Source organism: Nelumbo nucifera, chromosome 4 (genome assembly GCF_055504915.1).
Source record: "Nelumbo nucifera cultivar China Antique chromosome 4, China Antique-T2T, whole genome shotgun sequence".
In the NCBI taxonomy this organism is placed as follows: domain Eukaryota; kingdom Viridiplantae; phylum Streptophyta; class Magnoliopsida; order Proteales; family Nelumbonaceae; genus Nelumbo; species Nelumbo nucifera.
The window spans coordinates 50296898-50318306 of NC_142652.1; the positions used below are offsets into that span (position 1 = coordinate 50296898).

A 21409-nucleotide genomic window follows, 5' to 3' on the forward strand; every position below is an offset into this window, starting at 1 on the left:
TAATAAAATTGGGGTGCAACACGAGGACTTCCCAGGAGGTCACCCATCCTACTACTACTCTCGCCCAAACACACTTAACTTCAGAGTTCTGATGGGATACGGTGCATTATTGCTGGTATGATCGCACCCGTTTAATTCATGCTCGCTTAGATCTTTATGCACTATCTTGCTCCCCTCCATTAATTATTTTAGATTTGAAAAAACTGTGTATGCAGCCTTCCTCCCTTGGTAACCGTGCACAAGCTCCTACGTTGGCAGAGTGTTTGTTTTTCAGATCTGCCGCACCCCCGGATAGATGCAATACTATCGCGGGGCCCACAATGCACGATGAATGCCAAAAGCCCGGTTTTTGCACGGTTCCCATTCAGTTATGACGATCGTGCCGCAAATGGTCCGAGTATCCGGCGCGTTGTTTGCGTTTGTCTCGCCGAAACGACAATTGGAATTTGCAAATACGATATCGAAATAAAATATTAATAAAATTGGGGTGCAACACGAGGACTTCCCAGGAGGTCACCCATCCTAGTACTACTCTCGCCCAAGCACGCTTAACTTCGGAGTTCTGATGGGATCTGGTGCATTAGTGCTGGTATGATCGCACACATTTAATTAATGCTCGCTTAGATCTTTATGCACTATCCTGCTCCCCTCCATTAATTGTTTTAGACTTGAAAAAAGTGTGTATGCATCCTTCCTCCCTTGGTAACCGTGCACAAGCTCCTACGTGAGCGGAGTGTTTGCTTTTCAGATATACCGTACCCCCGGATAAATGCAATACTATCGCGGGGCCCACAATGCACGACGAATGCCAAAAGCCGAGTTCTTGCACGGTTCCCATTCAGAAATGACGATCGTGTCGCAAATGGTACGAGTATCCGACGCGTTGTTTGCGTTTAACTCGCCGAAACGACAAATGGAATTTGCAAACACGATATCGAAATAAAATATTAATAAAATTGAGGTGCAACATGAGGACTTCCCAGGAGGTCACCCATCCTAGTACTACTCTCGCCCAAGCACGCTTAACTTCGGAGTTCTGATGGGATCCGGTGCATTAGTGCTGGTATGATCGCTCCCATTTAGTTAATGCTCGCTTAGATCTTTATGCACTATCTTGCTCCCCTCCATTAGTTGTTTTAGATTTGAAAAAAGTGTGTATGCAGCCTTCCTCCCTTGGTAACCGTGCACAAGGTCCTACGTGAGCAGAGTGTTTGCTTTTTAGATCTGCCGCACCCCCGGATAGATGCAATACTATCGCGGGGCCCACAATGCACGACGAATGCCAAAAGCCCGGTTTTTGCACGGTTCCCATTCAGTAATGACGATCGTGCCGCAAATGGTCCGAGTATCCGGCGCGTTGTTTGCGTTTGTCTCGCTGAAACGACAATTGGAATTTGCAAATACGATATCGAAATAAAATATTAATAAAATTGGGGTGCAACACGAGGACTTCCCAGGAGGTCACCCATCCTAGTACTACTCTCGCCCAAACACACTTAACTTCAGAGTTCTGATGGGATACGGTGCATTAGTGCTGGTATGATCGCACCCGTTTAATTCATGCTCGCTTAGATCTTTATGCACTATCTTGCTCCCCTCCGTTAATTATTTTAGATTTGAAAAAACTGTGTATGCAGCCTTCCTCCCTAGGTAACCGTGCACAAGCTCCTACGTTGGCAGAGTGTTTGTTTTTCAGATCTGCCGCACCCCCGGATAGATGCAATACTATCGCGGGGCCCACAATGCACGACGAATGCCAAAAGCCCGGTTTTTGCACGGTTCCCATTCAGTTATGACGATCGTGCCGCAAATGGTCCGAGTATCCGGCGCGTTGTTTGCGTTTGTCTCGCCGAAACGACAATTGGAATTTGCAAATACGATATCGAAATAAAATATTAATAAAATTGGGGTGCAACACGAGGACTTCCCAGGAGGTCACCCAGCCTAGTTCTACTCTCGCCCAAGCACGCTTAACTTCGGAGTTCTGATGGGATCCGGTGCATTAGTGCTGGTTTGATCGCACCCGTTTAATTCTTGCTCGCTTAGATCTTTATGCACTATCTTGCTCCCCTCCATTAATTGTTTTAGATTTGAAAAAAGTGTGTATGCAGCCTTCCTCCCTTGGTAACCGTGCACAAGCTCCTACGTGAGCGGAGTGTTTGCTTTTTAGATCTGCTGCACCCCCGGATAGATGCAATACTATCGCGGGGCCCACAATGCATGACGAATGCCAAAAGCCCGGTTCTTGCACCGTTCCCATTCAGTAATGACGATCGTGCCGAAAATGGTCCGAGTATCCGACGCGTTGTTTGCGTTTGTCTCGCCGAAACGACAAATGGAATTTGCAAACACGATATCGAAATAAAATATTAATAAAATTGGGGTGCAACACGAGGACTTCCCAGGAGGTCACCCATCCTAGTACTACTCTCGCCCAAGCACGCTTAACTTCGGAGTTCTGATGGGATCCGGTGCATTAGTGCTGGTATGATCGCACCCATATAATTAATGCTCGCTTAGATCTTTATGCACTATCTTGCTCCCCTCCATTAATTGTTTTAGACTTGAAAAAAGTGTGTATGCATCCTTCCTCCCTTGGTAACCGTGCACAAGCTCCTACGTGAGCGGAGTGTTTGCTTTTCAGATCTACCGTACCCCCGGATAAATGCAATACTATCGCGGGGCCCACAATGCACGCCGAATGCCAAAAGCCGAGTTCTTGCACTGTTCCCATTCAGTAATGATGATCGTGCCGCAAATGGTACGAGTATCCGACGCGTTGTTTGTGTTTGTCTCGCCGAAACGACAAATGGAATTTGCAAACACGATATCGAAATAAAATATTAATAAAATTTAGGTGCAACATGAGGACTTCCCAGGAGGTCACCCATCCTAGTACTACTCTCGCCCAAGCACGCTTAACTTCGGAGTTCTGATGGGATCCGGTGCATTAGTGCTGGTATGATCGCACCCATTTAATTAATGCTCGCTTAGATCTTTATGCACTATCTTCCTCCCCTCCATTAATTGTTTTAGATTTGAAAAAAGTGTGTATGCAGCCTTCCTCCCTTGGTAACCGTGCACAAGCTCCTACGTGAGCAGAGTGTTTGCTTTTCAGATCTGCCGCACCCCCGGATAGATGCAAAACTATCGCGGGGCCCACAATGCACGACGAATGCCAAAAGCCCGGTTTTTGCACGGTTCCCATTCAGTAATGACGATCGTGCCGCAAATGGTCCGAGTATCCGGCGCGTTGTTTGCGTTTGTCTCGCCGAAACGACAATTGGAATTTGCAAATACGATATCGAAATAAAATATTAATAAAATTGGGGTGCAACACGAGGACTTCCCAGGAGGTCACCCATCCTAGTACTACTCTCACCCAAGCACGCTTGACTTCGGAGTTCTGGTGGGATCCGGTGCATTAGTGCTGGTATGATCGCCCCCATTTAATTAATGCTCGCTTAGATTTTTATGCACTATCTTGCTCCCCTCCATTAATTGTTTTAGACTTGAAAAAAGTGTGTATGCAGCCTTCCTCCCTTGGTAACCGTGCACAAACTCCTACGTGAGCAGAGTGTTTGCTTTTCAGATCTGCCGCACCCCCGGATAGATGCAATACTAACACGGGGCCCACAATGCACGACGAATGCCAAAAGCCCGGTTTTTGCACGGTTCCCATTCAGTAATGACGATCGTGCCGCAAATGGTCCGAGTATCCGGCGCGTTGTTTGCGTTTGTCTCGCCGAAACGACAATTGGAATTTGCAAATACGATATCGAAATAAAATATTAATAAAATTGGGGTGCAACACGAGGACTTCCCAGGAGGTCACCCATCCTAGTACTACTCTCGCCCAAACACACTTAACTTCAGAGTTCTGATGGGATACGGTGCATTAGTGCTGGTATGATCGCACCCGTTTAATTCATGCTCGCTTTGATCTTTATGCACTATCTTGCTCCCCTCCATTAATTATTTTAGATTTGAAAAAACTGTGTATGCAGCCTTCCTCCCTTGGTAACCGTGCACAAGCTCCTACGTTGGCAGAGTGTTTGTTTTTCAGATCTGCCGCACCCCCGGATAGATGCAATACTATCGCGGGGCCCACAATGCACGACGAATGCCAACAGCCCGGTTTTTGCACGGTTCCCATTCAGTTATGACGATCGTGCCGCAAATGGTCCGAGTATCCAGCGCGTTGTTTGCGTTTGTCTCGCCGAAACGACAATTGGAATTTGCAAATACGATATCGAAATAAAATATTAATAAAATTGGGGTGCAACACGAGGACTTCCCAGGAGGTCACCCAGCCTAGTTCTACTCTCGCCCAAGCAGGCTTAAGTTCGGAGTTCTGATGGGATCCGGTGCATTAGTGCTGGTATGATCGCACCCGTTTAATTCTTGCTCGCTTAGATCTTTATGCACTATCTTGCTCCCCTCCATTAATTGTTTTAGACTTGAAAAAACTGTGTATGCAGCCTTCCTCCCTTGGTAACCGTGCACAAGCTCCTACGTGAGCGGAGTGTTTGCTTTTTAGATCTGCTGCACCCCCGGATAGATGCAATACTATCGCGGGGTCCACAATGCAAGACGAATGCCAAAAGCCCGGTTCTTGCACCGTTCCCATTCAGTAATGACGATCGTGCCGAAAATGGTCCGAGTATCCGACGCGTTGTTTGCGTTTGTCTCGCCGAAACGACAAATGGAATTTGCAAACACGATATCGAAATAAAATATTAATAAAATTGGGGTGCAACACGAGGACTTCCCCGAAGGTCACCCATCCTAGTACTACTCTCGCCCAAGCACGCTTAACTTCGGAGTTCTGATGGGATCCGGTGCATTAGTGCTGGTATGATCGCACCCATTTAATTAATGCTCGCTTAGATCTTTATGCACTATCTTGCTCCCCTCCATTAATTGTTTTAGACTTGAAAAAAGTGTGTATGCATCCTTCCTCCCTTGGTAACCGTGCACAAGCTCCTACGTTGGCGGAGTGTTTGTTTTTCAGATCTGCCGCACCCCCGGATAGATGCAATACTATCGCGGGGCCCACAATGCACGACGAATGCCAAAAGCCCGGTTTTTGCACGGTTCCCATTCACTTATGACGATCGTGCCGCAAATGGTCCGAGTATCCGGCGCGTTGTTTGCGTTTGTCTCGCCGAAACGACAATTGGAATTTGCAAATACGATATCGAAATAAAATATTAATAAAATTGGGGTGCAACACGAGGACTTCCCAGGAGGTCACCCATCCTAGTACTACTCTCGCCCAAGCACGCTTGACTTCGGAGTTCTGATGGGATCCGGTGCATTAGTGCTGGTATGATCGCCCCCATTTAATTAATGCTCGCTTAGATTTTTATGCACTATCTTGCTCCCCTCCATTAATTGTTTTAGACTTGAAAAAAGTGTGTATGCAGCCTTCCTCCCTTGGTAACCGTGCACAAACTCCAACGTGAGCAGAGTGTTTGTTTTTCAGATCTGCCGCACCCCCGGATAGATGCAATACTATCGCGGGGCCCACAATGCACGACGAATGCCAAAAGCCCGGTTTTTGCACGGTTCCCATTCAGTAATGACGATCGTGCCGCAAATGGTCCGAGTATCCGGCGCGTTGTTTGCGTTTGTCTCGCCGAAACGACAATTGGAATTTGCAAATACGATATCGAAATAAAATATTAATAAAATTGGGGTGCAACACGAGGACTTCCCAGGAGGTCACCCATCCTAGTACTACTCTCGCCCAAGCACGCTTGACTTCGGAGTTCTGATGGGATCCGGTGCATTAGTGCTGGTATGATCGCCCCCATTTAATTAATGCTCGCTTAGATCTTTATGCACTATCTTGCTCCCCTCCATTAATTGTTTTAGACTTGAAAAAAGTGTGTATGCAGCCTTCCTCCCTTGGTAACCGTGCACAAACTCCTACGTGAGCAGAGTGTTTGCTTTTCAGATCTGCCGCACCCCCGGATAGTTGCAATACTATCGCGGGCCCACAATGCACGACGAATGCCAAAAGCCCGGTTTTTGCACGGTTCCCATTCAGTAATGACGATCGTGCCGCAAATGGTCCGAGTATCCGGCGCGTTGTTTGCTTTTGTCTCGCCGAAACGACAATTGGAATTTGCAAATACGATATCGAAATAAAATATTAATAAAATTGGGGTGCAACACGAGGACTTCCCAGGAGGTCACCCATCCTACTACTACTCTCGCCCAAACACACTTAACTTCAGAGTTCTGATGGGATACGGTGCATTAGTGCTGGTATGATCGCAAATAAAATATTAATAAAATTGGGGTGCAACACGAGGACTTCCCAGGAGGTCACCCATCCTACTACTACTCTCGCCCAAACACACTTAACTTCAGAGTTCTGATGGGATACGGTGCATTATTGCTGGTATGATCGCACCCGTTTAATTCATGCTCGCTTAGATCTTTATGCACTATCTTGCTCCCCTCCATTAATTATTTTAGATTTGAAAAAACTGTGTATGCAGCCTTCCTCCCTTGGTAACCGTGCACAAGCTCCTACGTTGGCAGAGTGTTTGTTTTTCAGATCTGCCGCACCCCCGGATAGATGCAATACTATCGCGGGGCCCACAATGCACGATGAATGCCAAAAGCCCGGTTTTTGCACGGTTCCCATTCAGTTATGACGATCGTGCCGCAAATGGTCCGAGTATCCGGCGCGTTGTTTGCGTTTGTCTCGCCGAAACGACAATTGGAATTTGCAAATACGATATCGAAATAAAATATTAATAAAATTGGGGTGCAACACGAGGACTTCCCAGGAGGTCACCCATCCTAGTACTACTCTCGCCCAAGCACGCTTAACTTCGGAGTTCTGATGGGATCTGGTGCATTAGTGCTGGTATGATCGCACACATTTAATTAATGCTCGCTTAGATCTTTATGCACTATCCTGCTCCCCTCCATTAATTGTTTTAGACTTGAAAAAAGTGTGTATGCATCCTTCCTCCCTTGGTAACCGTGCACAAGCTCCTACGTGAGCGGAGTGTTTGCTTTTCAGATATACCGTACCCCCGGATAAATGCAATACTATCGCGGGGCCCACAATGCACGACGAATGCCAAAAGCCGAGTTCTTACACGGTTCCCATTCAGAAATGACGATCGTGTCGCAAATGGTACGAGTATCCGACGCGTTGTTTGCGTTTAACTCGCCGAAACGACAAATGGAATTTGCAAACACGATATCGAAATAAAATATTAATAAAATTGAGGTGCAACATGAGGACTTCCCAGGAGGTCACCCATCCTAGTACTACTCTCGCCCAAGCACGCTTAACTTCGGAGTTCTGATGGGATCCGGTGCATTAGTGCTGGTATGATCGCTCCCATTTAGTTAATGCTCGCTTAGATCTTTATGCACTATCTTGCTCCCCTCCATTAGTTGTTTTAGATTTGAAAAAAGTGTGTATGCAGCCTTCCTCCCTTGGTAACCGTGCACAAGGTCCTACGTGAGCAGAGTGTTTGCTTTTTAGATCTGCCGCACCCCCGGATAGATGCAATACTATCGCGGGGCCCACAATGCACGACGAATGCCAAAAGCCCGGTTTTTGCACGGTTCCCATTCAGTAATGACGATCGTGCCGCAAATGGTCCGAGTATCCGGCGCGTTGTTTGCGTTTGTCTCGCCGAAACGACAATTGGAATTTGCAAATACGATATCGAAATAAAATATTAATAAAATTGGGGTGCAACACGAGGATTTCCGAGGAGGTCACCCATCCTAGTACTACTCTCGCCCAAGCACGCTTAACTTCGGAGTTCTGATGGGATCCGGTGCATTAGTGCCGGTATGATCGCACCCATTTAATTAATGCTCGCTTAGATCTTTATGCACTATCTTGCTCCCCTCCATTAATTGTTTTAGACTTGAAAAAAGTGTGTATGCATCCTTCCTCCCTTGGTAACCGTGCACAAGCTCCTACGTGAGCGGAGTGTTTGCTTTTCAGATATACCGTACCCCCGGATAAATGCAATACTATCGCGGGGCCCACAATGCACGACGAATGCCAAAAGCCGAGTTCTTGCACGGTTCCCATTCAGTAATGACGATCGTGTCGCAAATGGTACGAGTATCCGACGCGTTGTTTGCGTTTGTCTCGCCGAAACGACAAATGGAATTTGCAAACACGATATCGAAATAAAATATTAATAAAATTGAGGTAAAACATGAGGACTTCCCAGGAGGTCACCCATCCTAGTACTCCTCTCGCCCAAGCACGCTTAACTTCGGAGTTCTGATGGGATCCGGTGCATTAGTGCTGGTACGATCGCACCCATTTAATTAATGCTCGCTTAAATATTTATGCACTATCTTGCTCCCCTCCATTAATTGTTTTAGATTTGAAAAAAGTGTGTATGCAGCCTTCCTCCCTTGGTAACCGTGCACAAGCTCCTACGTGAGCAGAGTGTTGGTTTTTCAGATCTGCCGCACCCCCGGATAGATGCAATACTATCGCGGGGCCCACAATGCACGACGAATGCCAAAGGCCCGGTTTTTGCACGGTTCCCATTCAGTAATGACGATCGTGCCGCAAATGGTCCGAGTATCCGGCGCGTTGTTTGCGTTTGTCTCGCCGAAACGACAATTGGAATTTGCAAATACGATATCGAAATAAAATATTAATAAAATTGGGGTGCAACACGAGGACTTCCCAGGAGGTCACCCATCCTAGTACTACTCTCGCCCAAACACACTTAACTTCGGAGTTCTGATGGGATACGGTGCATTAGTGCTGGTATGATCGCACCCGTTTATTTCATGCTCGCTTAGATCTTTATGCACTATCTTGCTCCCCTCCATTAATTATTTTAGACTTGAAAAAACTGTGTATGCAGCCTTCCTCCCTTGGTAACCATGCACAGGCTCCTACGTGAGCAGAGTGTTTGCTTTTCAGATCTGCCGCACCGCCGGATAGATGCAATATTATCGCGGGGCCCACAATGCACGACGAATGCCAAAAGCCCGGTTTTTGCACGGTTCCCATTCAGTTATGACGATCGTGCCGCAAATGGTCCGAGTATCCGGCGCGTTGTTTGCGTTTGTCTCGCCGAAACGACAATTGGAATTTGCAAATACGATATCGAAATAAAATATTAATAAAATTGGGGTGCAACACGAGGACTTCCCAGGAGGTCACCCATCCTAGTACTACTCTCGCCCAAACACACTTAACTTCGGAGTTCTGATGGGATCCGGTGCATTAGGGCTGGTATGATCGCACCCGTTTAATTCATGCTCGCTTAGATCTTTATGCATTATCTTGCTCCCCTCCATTAATTGTTTTAGACATGAAAAAACTGTGTATGCAGCCTTCCTCCCTTGGTAACCGTGCACAAGCTCCTACGTGAGTAGGGTGTTTGTTTTTCAGATCTGCCGCACCCCCGGATAGATGCAATACTATCGCGGGGCCCACAATGCTAGACGAATGCCGAAAGCCCTGTTCTTGCACCGTTCCCATTCAGTAATGACGATCGTCCCGCAAGTGGTCCGAGTATCCGACGCGTTGTTTCCAGTTGTCTCGCCGAAACAACAAATGCAATTTGCAAATACAAATCAAAATAAAATATTAATAAAATTGGGGTGCAACACGAGGACTTCCCAGGAGGTCATCCATCCTAGTACTTCTCTCGCCCAAGCACGCTTAACTTCGGAGTTCTGATGGGATCCGGTGCATTAGTGCTGCTTTGATCTCACCCGTTTAATTCTTGCTCGCTTAGATCTTTATGCACTATCTTGCTACCCTCCATTAATTGTTTTAGACTTGAAAAAACTGTGTATGCAGCCTTCCTCCCTTGGTAACCGTGCACAAGCTCCTACGTGAGCGGAGTGTTTGCTTTTTAGATCTGCCGCACCCCCGGATAGATGCAATACTATCGCGGGGCCCACAATGCATGTCGAATGCCAAAAGCCCGGTTCTTGCACCGTTCCCATTTTATAATGACGATCGGGCCGCAAATGGTCCGAGTTTCCGACGCGTTGTTTGCGTTTGTCTCGCCGAAACGACAAATGGAATTTGCAAACACGATATCGAAATAAAATATTAATAAAATTGGGGTGCAATACGAGGGCTTCCCAGGAGGTCACCCATCCTATTAATACTCTCGCCCAAGCACTCTTAACTTCGGAGTTCTGATGGGATCCGCTGCATTAGTGCTGTTATGATCGCACCCATTTAATTAATGCCCGCTTAGATCTTTATGCACTATCTTGCTCCCCTCCATTAATTGTTTTAGACTTGAAAAAAGTGTGTATGCATCCTTCCTCCCTTGGTAACCGTGCACAAGCTCCTACGTGAGCGGAGTGTTTGTTTATCAGATCTACCGTACCCCCGGATAAATGCAATACTATCGCGGGGCCCACAATGCACGACGAATGCCAAAAGCCGAGTTCTTGCACGGTTCCCATTCAGTAATGACGATCGTGCCGCAAATGGTCCGAGTATCCGACGCGTTGTTTGCGTTTATCTCGCCGAAACGACAAATGGAATTTGCAAACACGATATCGAAATAAAATATTAATAAAATTGAGGTGCAACACGAGGACTTCCCAAAAGGTCACCCATCCAAATACAACTCTCGCCCAAGCACGCTTAACTTCGGAGTTCTTATGGGATCCGGTGCATTAGTGCTGGTATGATCGCACCCATTTAATTCATGCTCGCTTAGATCTTTATGCACTATCTTGCTCCCCTCCATTAATTGTTTCAGATTTGAAAAAAGTGTGTATGCAGCCTTCCTCCCTTGGTAACCGTGCACAAGCTCCTACGTGAGCAGAGTGTTTGTTTTTCAGATCTGCCGCACCCCCGGATAGATGCAATACTATCGCAGGGCCCACAATGCACGACGAATGCCAAAAGCCCGGTTTTTGCACGGTTCCCATTCAGTTATGACGATCGTGCCGCAAATGGTCCGAGTATCCGGCGCGTTGTTTGCGTTTGTCTCGCCGAAACGACAATTGGAATTTGCAAATACGATATCGAAATAAAATATTAATAAAATTGGGGTGCAACACGAGGACTTCCCAGGAGGTCACCCATCCTAGTACTACTCTCGCCCAAACACACTTAACTTCGGAGTTCTGATGGGATCCGGTGCATTAGTGCTGGTATGATCGCACCCGTTTAATTCATGCTCGCTTAGATCTTTATGCATTATCTTGCTCCCCTCCATTAATTGTTTTAGACTTGAAAAAACTGTGTATGCAGCCTTCCTCCCTTGGTAACCGTGCACAAGCTCCTACGTGAGCGGAGTGTTTGCTTTTTAGATCTGCCGCACCCCCGGATAGATGCAAAACTATCGCGGGGCCCATAATGCATGTCGAATGCCAAAAGCCCGGTTCTTGCACCGTTCCCATTCAGTAATGACGATCGTGCCGCAAATGGTCTGAGTATCCGACGCGTTGTTTGCGTTTGTCTCGCCGAAACGACAAATGGAATTTGCAAACACGATATCGAAATAAAATATTAATAAAATTGGGATGCAATACGAGGACTTCCCAGGAGGTCACCCATCCTAGTACTACTCTCGCCCAAACACACTTAACTTCGGAGTTCTGATGGGATACGGTGCATTAGTGCCGGTATGATCGCACCCGTTTAATTCATGCTCGCTTAGATCTTTATGCACTATCTTCCTCCCTTCCATTAATTATTTTAGACTTGAAAAAACTGTGTATGCAGCCTTCCTCCCTTGGTAACCGTTCACAAGCTCCTACGTGAGCAGAGTGTTTGTTTTTCAGATCTGCCGCACCCCCGGATAGATGCAATACTATCGCGGGGCCCACAATGCACGGCGAATGACAAAAGCCCGGTTTTTGCACGGTTCCCATTCAGTTATGACGATCGTGCTGCAAATGGTCCGAGTATCCGGCGCGTTGTTTGCGTTTGTCTCGCCGAAACGACAATTGGAATTTGCAAATACGATATCGAAATAAAATATTAATAAAATTGGGGTGCAACACGAGGACTTCCCAGGAGGTCACCCATCCTAGTACTACTCTCGCCCAAACACACTTAACTTCGGAGTTCTGATGGGATCCGGTGCATTAGTGCTGGTATGATCGCAGCCGTTTAATTCATGCTCGCTTAGATCTTTATGCATTATCTTGCTCCCCTCCATTAATTGTTTTAGACTTGAAAAAACTGTGTATGCAGCCTTCCTCCCTTGGTAACCGTGCACACGCTCCTACGTGAGTAGAGTGTTTGTTTTTCAGATCTGCCGCACCCCCAGATAGATGCAATACTATCGCGGGGCCCACAATGCTAGACGAATGCCGAAAGCCCTGTTCTTGCACCGTTCCCATTCAGTAATGACGATCGTCCCGCAAGTGGTCCGAGTATCCGACGCATTGTCTCCAGTTCTCTCGCCGAAACAACAAATGCAATTTGCAAATACAAATCAAAATAAAATATTAATAAAATTGGGGTGCAACACGAGGACTTCCCAGGAGGTCACCCAGCCTAGTACTACTCTCGCCCAAGCACGCTTAACTCCGGAGTTCTGATGGGATCCAGTGCATTAGTGCTGGTATGATCGCACCCGTTTAATTCTTGCTCGCTTAGATCTTTATGCACTATCTTGCTCCCCTCCATTAATTATTTTAGACTTGAAAAAACTGTGTATGCAGCCTTCCTCCCTTGGTAACCGTGCACAAGCTCCTACGTGAGCGGAGTGTTTGCTTTTCAGATATACCGTACCCCCGGATAAATGCAATACTATCGCGGGGCCCACAATGCACGACGAATGCCAAAAGCCGAGTTCTTGCACGGTTCCCATTCAGTAATGACGATCGTGTCGCAAATGGTACGAGTATCCGACGCGTTGTTTGCGTTTGTCTCGCCGAAACGACAAATGGAATTTGCAAACACGATATCGAAATAAAATATTAATAAAATTGAGGTAAAACATGAGGACTTCCCAGGAGGTCACCCATCCTAGTACTCCTCTCGCCCAAGCACGCTTAACTTCGGAGTTCTGATGGGATCCGGTGCATTAGTGCTGGTACGATCGCACCCATTTAATTAATGCTCGCTTAAATATTTATGCACTATCTTGCTCCCCTCCATTAATTGTTTTAGATTTGAAAAAAGTGTGTATGCAGCCTTCCTCCCTTGGTAACCGTGCACAAGCTCCTACGTGAGCAGAGTGTTGGTTTTTCAGATCTGCCGCACCCCCGGATAGATGCAATACTATCGCGGGGCCCACAATGCACGACGAATGCCAAAGGCCCGGTTTTTGCACGGTTCCCATTCAGTAATGACGATCGTGCCGCAAATGGTCCGAGTATCCGGCGCGTTGTTTGCGTTTGTCTCGCCGAAACGACAATTGGAATTTGCAAATACGATATCGAAATAAAATATTAATAAAATTGGGGTGCAACACGAGGACTTCCCAGGAGGTCACCCATCCTAGTACTACTCTCGCCCAAACACACTTAACTTCGGAGTTCTGATGGGATACGGTGCATTAGTGCTGGTATGATCGCACCCGTTTATTTCATGCTCGCTTAGATCTTTATGCACTATCTTGCTCCCCTCCATTAATTATTTTAGACTTGAAAAAACTGTGTATGCAGCCTTCCTCCCTTGGTAACCATGCACAGGCTCCTACGTGAGCAGAGTGTTTGCTTTTCAGATCTGCCGCACCGCCGGATAGATGCAATATTATCGCGGGGCCCACAATGCACGACGAATGCCAAAAGCCCGGTTTTTGCACGGTTCCCATTCAGTTATGACGATCGTGCCGCAAATGGTCCGAGTATCCGGCGCGTTGTTTGCGTTTGTCTCGCCGAAACGACAATTGGAATTTGCAAATACGATATCGAAATAAAATATTAATAAAATTGGGGTGCAACACGAGGACTTCCCAGGAGGTCACCCATCCTAGTACTACTCTCGCCCAAACACACTTAACTTCGGAGTTCTGATGGGATCCGGTGCATTAGGGCTGGTATGATCGCACCCGTTTAATTCATGCTCGCTTAGATCTTTATGCATTATCTTGCTCCCCTCCATTAATTGTTTTAGACATGAAAAAACTGTGTATGCAGCCTTCCTCCCTTGGTAACCGTGCACAAGCTCCTACGTGAGTAGGGTGTTTGTTTTTCAGATCTGCCGCACCCCCGGATAGATGCAATACTATCGCGGGGCCCACAATGCTAGACGAATGCCGAAAGCCCTGTTCTTGCACCGTTCCCATTCAGTAATGACGATCGTCCCGCAAGTGGTCCGAGTATCCGACGCGTTGTTTCCAGTTGTCTCGCCGAAACAACAAATGCAATTTGCAAATACAAATCAAAATAAAATATTAATAAAATTGGGGTGCAACACGAGGACTTCCCAGGAGGTCATCCATCCTAGTACTTCTCTCGCCCAAGCACGCTTAACTTCGGAGTTCTGATGGGATCCGGTGCATTAGTGCTGCTTTGATCTCACCCGTTTAATTCTTGCTCGCTTAGATCTTTATGCACTATCTTGCTACCCTCCATTAATTGTTTTAGACTTGAAAAAACTGTGTATGCAGCCTTCCTCCCTTGGTAACCGTGCACAAGCTCCTACGTGAGCGGAGTGTTTGCTTTTTAGATCTGCCGCACCCCCGGATAGATGCAATACTATCGCGGGGCCCACAATGCATGTCGAATGCCAAAAGCCCGGTTCTTGCACCGTTCCCATTTTATAATGACGATCGGGCCGCAAATGGTCCGAGTTTCCGACGCGTTGTTTGCGTTTGTCTCGCCGAAACGACAAATGGAATTTGCAAACACGATATCGAAATAAAATATTAATAAAATTGGGGTGCAATACGAGGGCTTCCCAGGAGGTCACCCATCCTATTAATACTCTCGCCCAAGCACTCTTAACTTCGGAGTTCTGATGGGATCCGCTGCATTAGTGCTGTTATGATCGCACCCATTTAATTAATGCCCGCTTAGATCTTTATGCACTATCTTGCTCCCCTCCATTAATTGTTTTAGACTTGAAAAAAGTGTGTATGCATCCTTCCTCCCTTGGTAACCGTGCACAAGCTCCTACGTGAGCGGAGTGTTTGTTTATCAGATCTACCGTACCCCCGGATAAATGCAATACTATCGCGGGGCCCACAATGCACGACGAATGCCAAAAGCCGAGTTCTTGCACGGTTCCCATTCAGTAATGACGATCGTGCCGCAAATGGTCCGAGTATCCGACGCGTTGTTTGCGTTTATCTCGCCGAAACGACAAATGGAATTTGCAAACACGATATCGAAATAAAATATTAATAAAATTGAGGTGCAACACGAGGACTTCCCAAAAGGTCACCCATCCAAATACAACTCTCGCCCAAGCACGCTTAACTTCGGAGTTCTTATGGGATCCGGTGCATTAGTGCTGGTATGATCGCACCCATTTAATTCATGCTCGCTTAGATCTTTATGCACTATCTTGCTCCCCTCCATTAATTGTTTCAGATTTGAAAAAAGTGTGTATGCAGCCTTCCTCCCTTGGTAACCGTGCACAAGCTCCTACGTGAGCAGAGTGTTTGTTTTTCAGATCTGCCGCACCCCCGGATAGATGCAATACTATCGCAGGGCCCACAATGCACGACGAATGCCAAAAGCCCGGTTTTTGCACGGTTCCCATTCAGTTATGACGATCGTGCCGCAAATGGTCCGAGTATCCGGCGCGTTGTTTGCGTTTGTCTCGCCGAAACGACAATTGGAATTTGCAAATACGATATCGAAATAAAATATTAATAAAATTGGGGTGCAACACGAGGACTTCCCAGGAGGTCACCCATCCTAGTACTACTCTCGCCCAAACACACTTAACTTCGGAGTTCTGATGGGATCCGGTGCATTAGTGCTGGTATGATCGCACCCGTTTAATTCATGCTCGCTTAGATCTTTATGCATTATCTTGCTCCCCTCCATTAATTGTTTTAGACTTGAAAAAACTGTGTATGCAGCCTTCCTCCCTTGGTAACCGTGCACAAGCTCCTACGTGAGCGGAGTGTTTGCTTTTTAGATCTGCCGCACCCCCGGATAGATGCAAAACTATCGCGGGGCCCATAATGCATGTCGAATGCCAAAAGCCCGGTTCTTGCACCGTTCCCATTCAGTAATGACGATCGTGCCGCAAATGGTCTGAGTATCCGACGCGTTGTTTGCGTTTGTCTCGCCGAAACGACAAATGGAATTTGCAAACACGATATCGAAATAAAATATTAATAAAATTGGGATGCAATACGAGGACTTCCCAGGAGGTCACCCATCCTAGTACTACTCTCGCCCAAACACACTTAACTTCGGAGTTCTGATGGGATACGGTGCATTAGTGCCGGTATGATCGCACCCGTTTAATTCATGCTCGCTTAGATCTTTATGCACTATCTTCCTCCCTTCCATTAATTATTTTAGACTTGAAAAAACTGTGTATGCAGCCTTCCTCCCTTGGTAACCGTTCACAAGCTCCTACGTGAGCAGAGTGTTTGTTTTTCAGATCTGCCGCACCCCCGGATAGATGCAATACTATCGCGGGGCCCACAATGCACGGCGAATGACAAAAGCCCGGTTTTTGCACGGTTCCCATTCAGTTATGACGATCGTGCTGCAAATGGTCCGAGTATCCGGCGCGTTGTTTGCGTTTGTCTCGCCGAAACGACAATTGGAATTTGCAAATACGATATCGAAATAAAATATTAATAAAATTGGGGTGCAACACGAGGACTTCCCAGGAGGTCACCCATCCTAGTACTACTCTCGCCCAAACACACTTAACTTCGGAGTTCTGATGGGATCCGGTGCATTAGTGCTGGTATGATCGCAGCCGTTTAATTCATGCTCGCTTAGATCTTTATGCATTATCTTGCTCCCCTCCATTAATTGTTTTAGACTTGAAAAAACTGTGTATGCAGCCTTCCTCCCTTGGTAACCGTGCACACGCTCCTACGTGAGTAGAGTGTTTGTTTTTCAGATCTGCCGCACCCCCAGATAGATGCAATACTATCGCGGGGCCCACAATGCTAGACGAATGCCGAAAGCCCTGTTCTTGCACCGTTCCCATTCAGTAATGACGATCGTCCCGCAAGTGGTCCGAGTATCCGACGCATTGTCTCCAGTTCTCTCGCCGAAACAACAAATGCAATTTGCAAATACAAATCAAAATAAAATATTAATAAAATTGGGGTGCAACACGAGGACTTCCCAGGAGGTCACCCAGCCTAGTACTACTCTCGCCCAAGCACGCTTAACTCCGGAGTTCTGATGGGATCCAGTGCATTAGTGCTGGTATGATCGCACCCGTTTAATTCTTGCTCGCTTAGATCTTTATGCACTATCTTGCTCCCCTCCATTAATTATTTTAGACTTGAAAAAACTGTGTATGCAGCCTTCCTCCCTTGGTAACCGTGCACAAGCTCCTAAGTGAGCGGAGTGTTTGCTTTTTAGATCTGCCGCACCCCCGGATAGATGCAATACTATCGCGGGGCCCACAATGCATGACGAATGCCAAAAGACCGGTTCTTGCACCGTTCCCATTCAGTAATGACGATCGGGCCGCAAATGGTCCGAGTATCCGACGCGTTGTTTGCGTTTGTCTCGCCGAAACGACAAATGGAATTTGCAAACACGATATCGAAATAAAATATTAATAAAATTGGGGTACAACACAAGGACTTCCCAGGAGGTCACCGATTCTAGTACTACTCTCGCCCAAGCACGCTTAACTTCGGAGTTCTGATGGGATCTGGTGCATTAGTGCTGGTATGATCGCACCCATTTTATTAATGCTCGCTTAGATCTTTATGCACTATCTTGCTCCCCGCCATTAATTGTTTTAGACTTGAAAAAAGTGTGTATGCATCCTTCCTCCCTTGGTAACCGTGCACAAGCTCCTACGTGAGCGGAGTGTTTGCTTTTCAGATCTACCGTACCCCCGGATAAATGCAATAGTATCGCGGGGCCCACAATGCACGACGAATGCCAAAAGCCGAGTTCTTGCACTGTTCCCATTCAGTAATGACGATCGTGCCGCAAATGGTACGAGTATCCGACGCGTTGTTTGCGTTTGTCTCGCCGAAACGACAAATGGAATTTGCAAACACGATATCGAAATAAAATATTAATAAAATTGAGATGCAACATGAGGACTTCCCAGGAGGTCACCCATCCTAGTACTACTCTCGCCCAAGCACGCTTAATTTCGGAGTTCTGATGGGATCCGGTGCATTAGTGCTGGTATGATCGCACCCATTTAATTAATGCTCGCTTAGATCTTTATGCACTATCTTGCTCCCCTCCATTAATTGTTTTAGATTTGAAAAAAGTGTGTATGCAGCCTTCCTCCCTTGGTAACCGTGCACAAGCTCCTACGTGAGCAGAGTGTTTGCTTTTCAGATCTGCCGCACCCCCGGATAGATGCAATACTATCACGGGGCCCACAATGCACGACGAATGCCAAAAGCCCGGTTTTTGCACGGTTCCCATTCAGTAATGACGATCGTGCCGCAAATGGTCCGAAGATCCGGCGCGTTGTTTGCGTTTGTCTCGCCGAAACGACAATTGGAATTTGCAAATACGATATCGAAATAAAATATTAATAAAATTGGGGTGCAACACGAGGACTTCCCAGGAGGTCACCCATCCTAGTACTACTCTCGCCCAAGCACGCTTGACTTCGGAGTTCTGATGGGATCCGGTGCATTAGTGCTGGTATGATCACCCCCATTTAATTAATGCTCGCTTAGATCTTTATGCACTATCTTGCTCCCCTCCATTAATTGTTTTAGACTTGAAAAAAGTGTGTATGCAGCCTTCCTCCCTTGGTAACCGTGCACAAACTCCTACGTGAGCAGAGTGTTTGCTTTTCAGATCTGCCGCACCCCCGGATAGATGCAATACTATCACGGGGCCCACAATGCACGACGAATGCCAAAAGCCCGGTTTTTGCACGGTTCCCATTCAGTAATGACGATCGTGCCGCAAATGGTCCGAGTATCCGGCGCGTTGTTTGCGTTTGTCTCGCCGAAACGACAATTGGAATTTGCAAATACGATATCGAAATAAAATATTAATAAAATTGGGGTGCAACACGTGGACTTCCCAGGAGGTCACCCATCCTAGTACTACTCTCGCCCAAACAAACTTAACTTCAGAGTTCTGATGGAATACGGTGCATTAGTGCTGGTATGATCGCACCCGTTTAATTCATGCTCGCTTAGATCTTTATGCACTATCTTGCTCCCCTCCATTAATTATTTTAGATTTGAAAAAACTGTGTATGCAGCCTTCCTCCCTTGGTAACCGTGCACAAGCTCCTACGTGAGCAGAGTGTTTGCTTTTCAGAGCTGCCGCACCCCCGTTTTCAGAGCTATCGCGGGGCCCACAATGCACGACGAATGCCAAAAGCCCGTTTTTGCACGGTTCCCATTCAGTTATGACGATCGTGCCGCAAATGGTCCGAGTATCCGGCGCGTTGTTTGCGTTTGTCTCGCCAAAACGACAATTGGAATTTGCAAATACGATATCGAAATCAAATATTAATAAAATTGGGGTGCAACACGAGGACTTCCCAGGAGGTCACCCATCCTAGTCCTACTCTCGCCCAAACACACTTAACTTCGGAGTTCTGATGGGATCCGGTGCATTAGTGCTGGTAGGATCGCAGCCGTTTAATTCATGCTCGCTTAGATCTTTATGCATTATCTTGCTCCCCTCCATTTATTGTTTTAGACTTGAAAAAACTGTGTATGCAGCCTTCCTCCCTTGGTAACCGTGCACAAGCTCCTACGTGAGTAGAGTGTTTGTTTTTCAGATCTGCCGCACCCCCGGATAGATGCAATACTATCGCGGGGCCCACAATGCTAGACGAATGCCGAAAGCCCTGTTCTTGCACCGTTCCCATTCAGTAATGACGATCGTCCCGCAAGTGGTCCGAGTATCCGACGCGTTGTTTCCAGTTGTCTCGCCGAAACAACAAATGCAATTTGCAAATACAAATCAAAATAAAATATTAATAAAATTGGGGTGCAACACGAGGACTTCCTAGGAGGTCACCCAGCCTAGTTCTACTCTCGCCCAAGCACGCTTAACTTCGGAGTTCTGATGGGATCCGGTGCATTAGTGCTGGTATGATCGCAACCGTTTAATTCTTGCTCGCTTAGATCTTTATGCACTATCTTGCTCCCCTCCATTAATTGTTTTAGACTTGAAAAAACTGTGTATGCAGCCTTCCTCCCTTGGTAACCGTGCACAAGCTCCTACGTGAGCGGAGTGTTTGCTTTTTAGATCTGCTGCACCCCCGGATAGATGCAATACTATCGCGGGGCCCACAATGCATGACGAATGCCAAAAGCCCGGTTCTTGCACCGTTCCCATTCAGTAATGACGATCGTGCCGAAAATGGTCCGAGTATCCGACGCGTTGTTTGCGTTTGTCTCGCCGAAACGTCAAATGGAATTTGCAAACACGATATCGAAATAAAATATTAATAAAATTGGGGTGCAACACGAGGACTTCCCAGAAGGTCACCCATCCTAGTACTACTCTCGCCCAAACACGCTTAACTTCGGAGTTCTGATGGGATCCGGTGCATTAGTGCTGGTATGATCGCACCCATTTAATTAATGCTCGCTTAGATCTTTATGCACTATCTTGCTCCCCTCCATTAATTGTTTTAGACTTGAAAAAAGTGTGTATGCATCCTTCCACCCTTGGTAACCGTGCACAAGCTCCTACGTGAGCGGATTGTTTGCTTTTCAGATCTACCGTACCCCCGGATAAATGCAATACTATCGCGGGGCCCACAATGCACGCCGAATGCCAAAAGCCGAGTTCTTGCACTGTTCCCATTCAGTAATGACGATCGTGCCGCAAATGGTACGAGTATCCGACGCGTTGTTTGTGTTTGTCTCGCCGAAACGACAAATGGAATTTGCAAACACGATATCGAAATGAAATATTAATAAAATTTAGGTGCAACATGAGGACTTCACAGGAGGTCACCCATCCTAGTAGTACTCAAGCCCAAGCACGCTTAACTTCGGAGTTCTGATGGGATCCGGTGCATTAGTGCTGGTATGATCGCATCCATTTAATTAATGCTCGCTTAAATCTTTATGCACTATCTTGCTCCCCTCCATTAATTGTTTTAGATTTGAAAAAAGTATGTATGCAGCCTTCCTCCCTTGGTAACCGTGCACAAGCTCCTACGTGAGCAGAGTGTTTGCTTTTCAGGTCTGCCGCACCCCCGGATAGATGCAATACTATCGCGGGGCCCACAATGCACGACGAATGCCAAAAGCCCGGTTTTTGCACGGTTCCCATTCAGTAATGACGATCGTGCCGCAAATGGTCCGAGTATCCGGCGCGTTGTTTGCGTTTGTCTCGC

At 46.8% G+C, this 21409-nt stretch overlaps 32 non-coding genes and 14 pseudogenes across 32 annotated transcripts; all 46 read right to left on the reverse strand.

The window, feature by feature from the left end:
* Nucleotides 1-10: 10 nt before the first annotated feature.
* On the reverse strand, nt 11-129 carry LOC148792703 (5S ribosomal RNA; annotated as a pseudogene).
* A 355-nt stretch (nt 130-484) lies between these two features.
* LOC148792704 (5S ribosomal RNA) lies at nt 485-603 on the reverse strand. The gene has a single exon (XR_016073612.1). It is a non-coding gene; the product is annotated as a 5S ribosomal RNA (ribosomal RNA).
* A 355-nt stretch (nt 604-958) lies between these two features.
* LOC148792705 (5S ribosomal RNA) lies at nt 959-1077 on the reverse strand. The gene has a single exon (XR_016069172.1). It is a non-coding gene; the product is annotated as a 5S ribosomal RNA (ribosomal RNA).
* A 355-nt stretch (nt 1078-1432) lies between these two features.
* LOC148792706 (5S ribosomal RNA) lies at nt 1433-1551 on the reverse strand. The gene has a single exon (XR_016070287.1). It is a non-coding gene; the product is annotated as a 5S ribosomal RNA (ribosomal RNA).
* A 355-nt stretch (nt 1552-1906) lies between these two features.
* On the reverse strand, nt 1907-2025 carry LOC148792707 (5S ribosomal RNA). The gene has a single exon (XR_016069444.1). It is a non-coding gene; the product is annotated as a 5S ribosomal RNA (ribosomal RNA).
* Nucleotides 2026-2380: 355 nt separating this feature from the next.
* On the reverse strand, nt 2381-2499 carry LOC148792708 (5S ribosomal RNA). The gene has a single exon (XR_016071183.1). It is a non-coding gene; the product is annotated as a 5S ribosomal RNA (ribosomal RNA).
* Nucleotides 2500-2854: 355 nt separating this feature from the next.
* On the reverse strand, nt 2855-2973 carry LOC148792709 (5S ribosomal RNA). The gene has a single exon (XR_016074952.1). It is a non-coding gene; the product is annotated as a 5S ribosomal RNA (ribosomal RNA).
* Nucleotides 2974-3328: 355 nt separating this feature from the next.
* Nucleotides 3329-3447, reverse strand: LOC148792710 (5S ribosomal RNA). Its single transcript, XR_016070116.1, has one exon. It is a non-coding gene; the product is annotated as a 5S ribosomal RNA (ribosomal RNA).
* Nucleotides 3448-3802: 355 nt separating this feature from the next.
* Nucleotides 3803-3921, reverse strand: LOC148792711 (5S ribosomal RNA). The gene has a single exon (XR_016070288.1). It is a non-coding gene; the product is annotated as a 5S ribosomal RNA (ribosomal RNA).
* A 355-nt stretch (nt 3922-4276) lies between these two features.
* On the reverse strand, nt 4277-4395 carry LOC148792712 (5S ribosomal RNA; annotated as a pseudogene).
* A 355-nt stretch (nt 4396-4750) lies between these two features.
* Nucleotides 4751-4869, reverse strand: LOC148792713 (5S ribosomal RNA). The gene has a single exon (XR_016071897.1). It is a non-coding gene; the product is annotated as a 5S ribosomal RNA (ribosomal RNA).
* Nucleotides 4870-5224: 355 nt separating this feature from the next.
* Nucleotides 5225-5343, reverse strand: LOC148792714 (5S ribosomal RNA). The gene has a single exon (XR_016073052.1). It is a non-coding gene; the product is annotated as a 5S ribosomal RNA (ribosomal RNA).
* Nucleotides 5344-5698: 355 nt separating this feature from the next.
* Nucleotides 5699-5817, reverse strand: LOC148792715 (5S ribosomal RNA). The gene has a single exon (XR_016073054.1). It is a non-coding gene; the product is annotated as a 5S ribosomal RNA (ribosomal RNA).
* Nucleotides 5818-6171: 354 nt separating this feature from the next.
* Nucleotides 6172-6290, reverse strand: LOC148792716 (5S ribosomal RNA; annotated as a pseudogene).
* A 17-nt stretch (nt 6291-6307) lies between these two features.
* Nucleotides 6308-6426, reverse strand: LOC148792717 (5S ribosomal RNA; annotated as a pseudogene).
* A 355-nt stretch (nt 6427-6781) lies between these two features.
* LOC148792718 (5S ribosomal RNA) lies at nt 6782-6900 on the reverse strand. The gene has a single exon (XR_016073613.1). It is a non-coding gene; the product is annotated as a 5S ribosomal RNA (ribosomal RNA).
* A 355-nt stretch (nt 6901-7255) lies between these two features.
* Nucleotides 7256-7374, reverse strand: LOC148792719 (5S ribosomal RNA). The gene has a single exon (XR_016069173.1). It is a non-coding gene; the product is annotated as a 5S ribosomal RNA (ribosomal RNA).
* Nucleotides 7375-7729: 355 nt separating this feature from the next.
* Nucleotides 7730-7848, reverse strand: LOC148792720 (5S ribosomal RNA). The gene has a single exon (XR_016072008.1). It is a non-coding gene; the product is annotated as a 5S ribosomal RNA (ribosomal RNA).
* A 355-nt stretch (nt 7849-8203) lies between these two features.
* Nucleotides 8204-8322, reverse strand: LOC148792721 (5S ribosomal RNA; annotated as a pseudogene).
* A 355-nt stretch (nt 8323-8677) lies between these two features.
* On the reverse strand, nt 8678-8796 carry LOC148792722 (5S ribosomal RNA). The gene has a single exon (XR_016069153.1). It is a non-coding gene; the product is annotated as a 5S ribosomal RNA (ribosomal RNA).
* A 355-nt stretch (nt 8797-9151) lies between these two features.
* Nucleotides 9152-9270, reverse strand: LOC148792723 (5S ribosomal RNA). Its single transcript, XR_016074954.1, has one exon. It is a non-coding gene; the product is annotated as a 5S ribosomal RNA (ribosomal RNA).
* Nucleotides 9271-9624: 354 nt separating this feature from the next.
* Nucleotides 9625-9743, reverse strand: LOC148792724 (5S ribosomal RNA; annotated as a pseudogene).
* A 355-nt stretch (nt 9744-10098) lies between these two features.
* Nucleotides 10099-10217, reverse strand: LOC148792725 (5S ribosomal RNA; annotated as a pseudogene).
* A 355-nt stretch (nt 10218-10572) lies between these two features.
* LOC148792726 (5S ribosomal RNA) lies at nt 10573-10691 on the reverse strand. The gene has a single exon (XR_016069248.1). It is a non-coding gene; the product is annotated as a 5S ribosomal RNA (ribosomal RNA).
* Nucleotides 10692-11046: 355 nt separating this feature from the next.
* LOC148792727 (5S ribosomal RNA) lies at nt 11047-11165 on the reverse strand. Its single transcript, XR_016072056.1, has one exon. It is a non-coding gene; the product is annotated as a 5S ribosomal RNA (ribosomal RNA).
* A 355-nt stretch (nt 11166-11520) lies between these two features.
* On the reverse strand, nt 11521-11639 carry LOC148792728 (5S ribosomal RNA). Its single transcript, XR_016069693.1, has one exon. It is a non-coding gene; the product is annotated as a 5S ribosomal RNA (ribosomal RNA).
* Nucleotides 11640-11994: 355 nt separating this feature from the next.
* Nucleotides 11995-12113, reverse strand: LOC148792729 (5S ribosomal RNA). The gene has a single exon (XR_016074925.1). It is a non-coding gene; the product is annotated as a 5S ribosomal RNA (ribosomal RNA).
* Nucleotides 12114-12467: 354 nt separating this feature from the next.
* Nucleotides 12468-12586, reverse strand: LOC148792730 (5S ribosomal RNA). The gene has a single exon (XR_016073668.1). It is a non-coding gene; the product is annotated as a 5S ribosomal RNA (ribosomal RNA).
* A 355-nt stretch (nt 12587-12941) lies between these two features.
* LOC148792731 (5S ribosomal RNA) lies at nt 12942-13060 on the reverse strand (annotated as a pseudogene).
* A 355-nt stretch (nt 13061-13415) lies between these two features.
* LOC148792732 (5S ribosomal RNA) lies at nt 13416-13534 on the reverse strand. The gene has a single exon (XR_016069154.1). It is a non-coding gene; the product is annotated as a 5S ribosomal RNA (ribosomal RNA).
* A 355-nt stretch (nt 13535-13889) lies between these two features.
* Nucleotides 13890-14008, reverse strand: LOC148792733 (5S ribosomal RNA). The gene has a single exon (XR_016074955.1). It is a non-coding gene; the product is annotated as a 5S ribosomal RNA (ribosomal RNA).
* Nucleotides 14009-14362: 354 nt separating this feature from the next.
* LOC148792734 (5S ribosomal RNA) lies at nt 14363-14481 on the reverse strand (annotated as a pseudogene).
* Nucleotides 14482-14836: 355 nt separating this feature from the next.
* On the reverse strand, nt 14837-14955 carry LOC148792735 (5S ribosomal RNA; annotated as a pseudogene).
* A 355-nt stretch (nt 14956-15310) lies between these two features.
* Nucleotides 15311-15429, reverse strand: LOC148792736 (5S ribosomal RNA). Its single transcript, XR_016069249.1, has one exon. It is a non-coding gene; the product is annotated as a 5S ribosomal RNA (ribosomal RNA).
* A 355-nt stretch (nt 15430-15784) lies between these two features.
* LOC148792737 (5S ribosomal RNA) lies at nt 15785-15903 on the reverse strand. The gene has a single exon (XR_016072057.1). It is a non-coding gene; the product is annotated as a 5S ribosomal RNA (ribosomal RNA).
* Nucleotides 15904-16258: 355 nt separating this feature from the next.
* Nucleotides 16259-16377, reverse strand: LOC148792738 (5S ribosomal RNA). Its single transcript, XR_016069694.1, has one exon. It is a non-coding gene; the product is annotated as a 5S ribosomal RNA (ribosomal RNA).
* Nucleotides 16378-16732: 355 nt separating this feature from the next.
* On the reverse strand, nt 16733-16851 carry LOC148792739 (5S ribosomal RNA). The gene has a single exon (XR_016074927.1). It is a non-coding gene; the product is annotated as a 5S ribosomal RNA (ribosomal RNA).
* A 354-nt stretch (nt 16852-17205) lies between these two features.
* LOC148792740 (5S ribosomal RNA) lies at nt 17206-17324 on the reverse strand. The gene has a single exon (XR_016073669.1). It is a non-coding gene; the product is annotated as a 5S ribosomal RNA (ribosomal RNA).
* A 355-nt stretch (nt 17325-17679) lies between these two features.
* On the reverse strand, nt 17680-17798 carry LOC148792741 (5S ribosomal RNA; annotated as a pseudogene).
* Nucleotides 17799-18153: 355 nt separating this feature from the next.
* Nucleotides 18154-18272, reverse strand: LOC148792742 (5S ribosomal RNA). Its single transcript, XR_016070270.1, has one exon. It is a non-coding gene; the product is annotated as a 5S ribosomal RNA (ribosomal RNA).
* Nucleotides 18273-18627: 355 nt separating this feature from the next.
* LOC148792743 (5S ribosomal RNA) lies at nt 18628-18746 on the reverse strand. The gene has a single exon (XR_016074339.1). It is a non-coding gene; the product is annotated as a 5S ribosomal RNA (ribosomal RNA).
* A 355-nt stretch (nt 18747-19101) lies between these two features.
* On the reverse strand, nt 19102-19220 carry LOC148792744 (5S ribosomal RNA; annotated as a pseudogene).
* Nucleotides 19221-19570: 350 nt separating this feature from the next.
* On the reverse strand, nt 19571-19689 carry LOC148792745 (5S ribosomal RNA; annotated as a pseudogene).
* Nucleotides 19690-20043: 354 nt separating this feature from the next.
* Nucleotides 20044-20162, reverse strand: LOC148792746 (5S ribosomal RNA). Its single transcript, XR_016070705.1, has one exon. It is a non-coding gene; the product is annotated as a 5S ribosomal RNA (ribosomal RNA).
* Nucleotides 20163-20517: 355 nt separating this feature from the next.
* On the reverse strand, nt 20518-20636 carry LOC148792747 (5S ribosomal RNA). Its single transcript, XR_016071708.1, has one exon. It is a non-coding gene; the product is annotated as a 5S ribosomal RNA (ribosomal RNA).
* A 355-nt stretch (nt 20637-20991) lies between these two features.
* On the reverse strand, nt 20992-21110 carry LOC148792748 (5S ribosomal RNA; annotated as a pseudogene).
* Between the last annotated feature and the right edge of the window lie 299 nt (nt 21111-21409).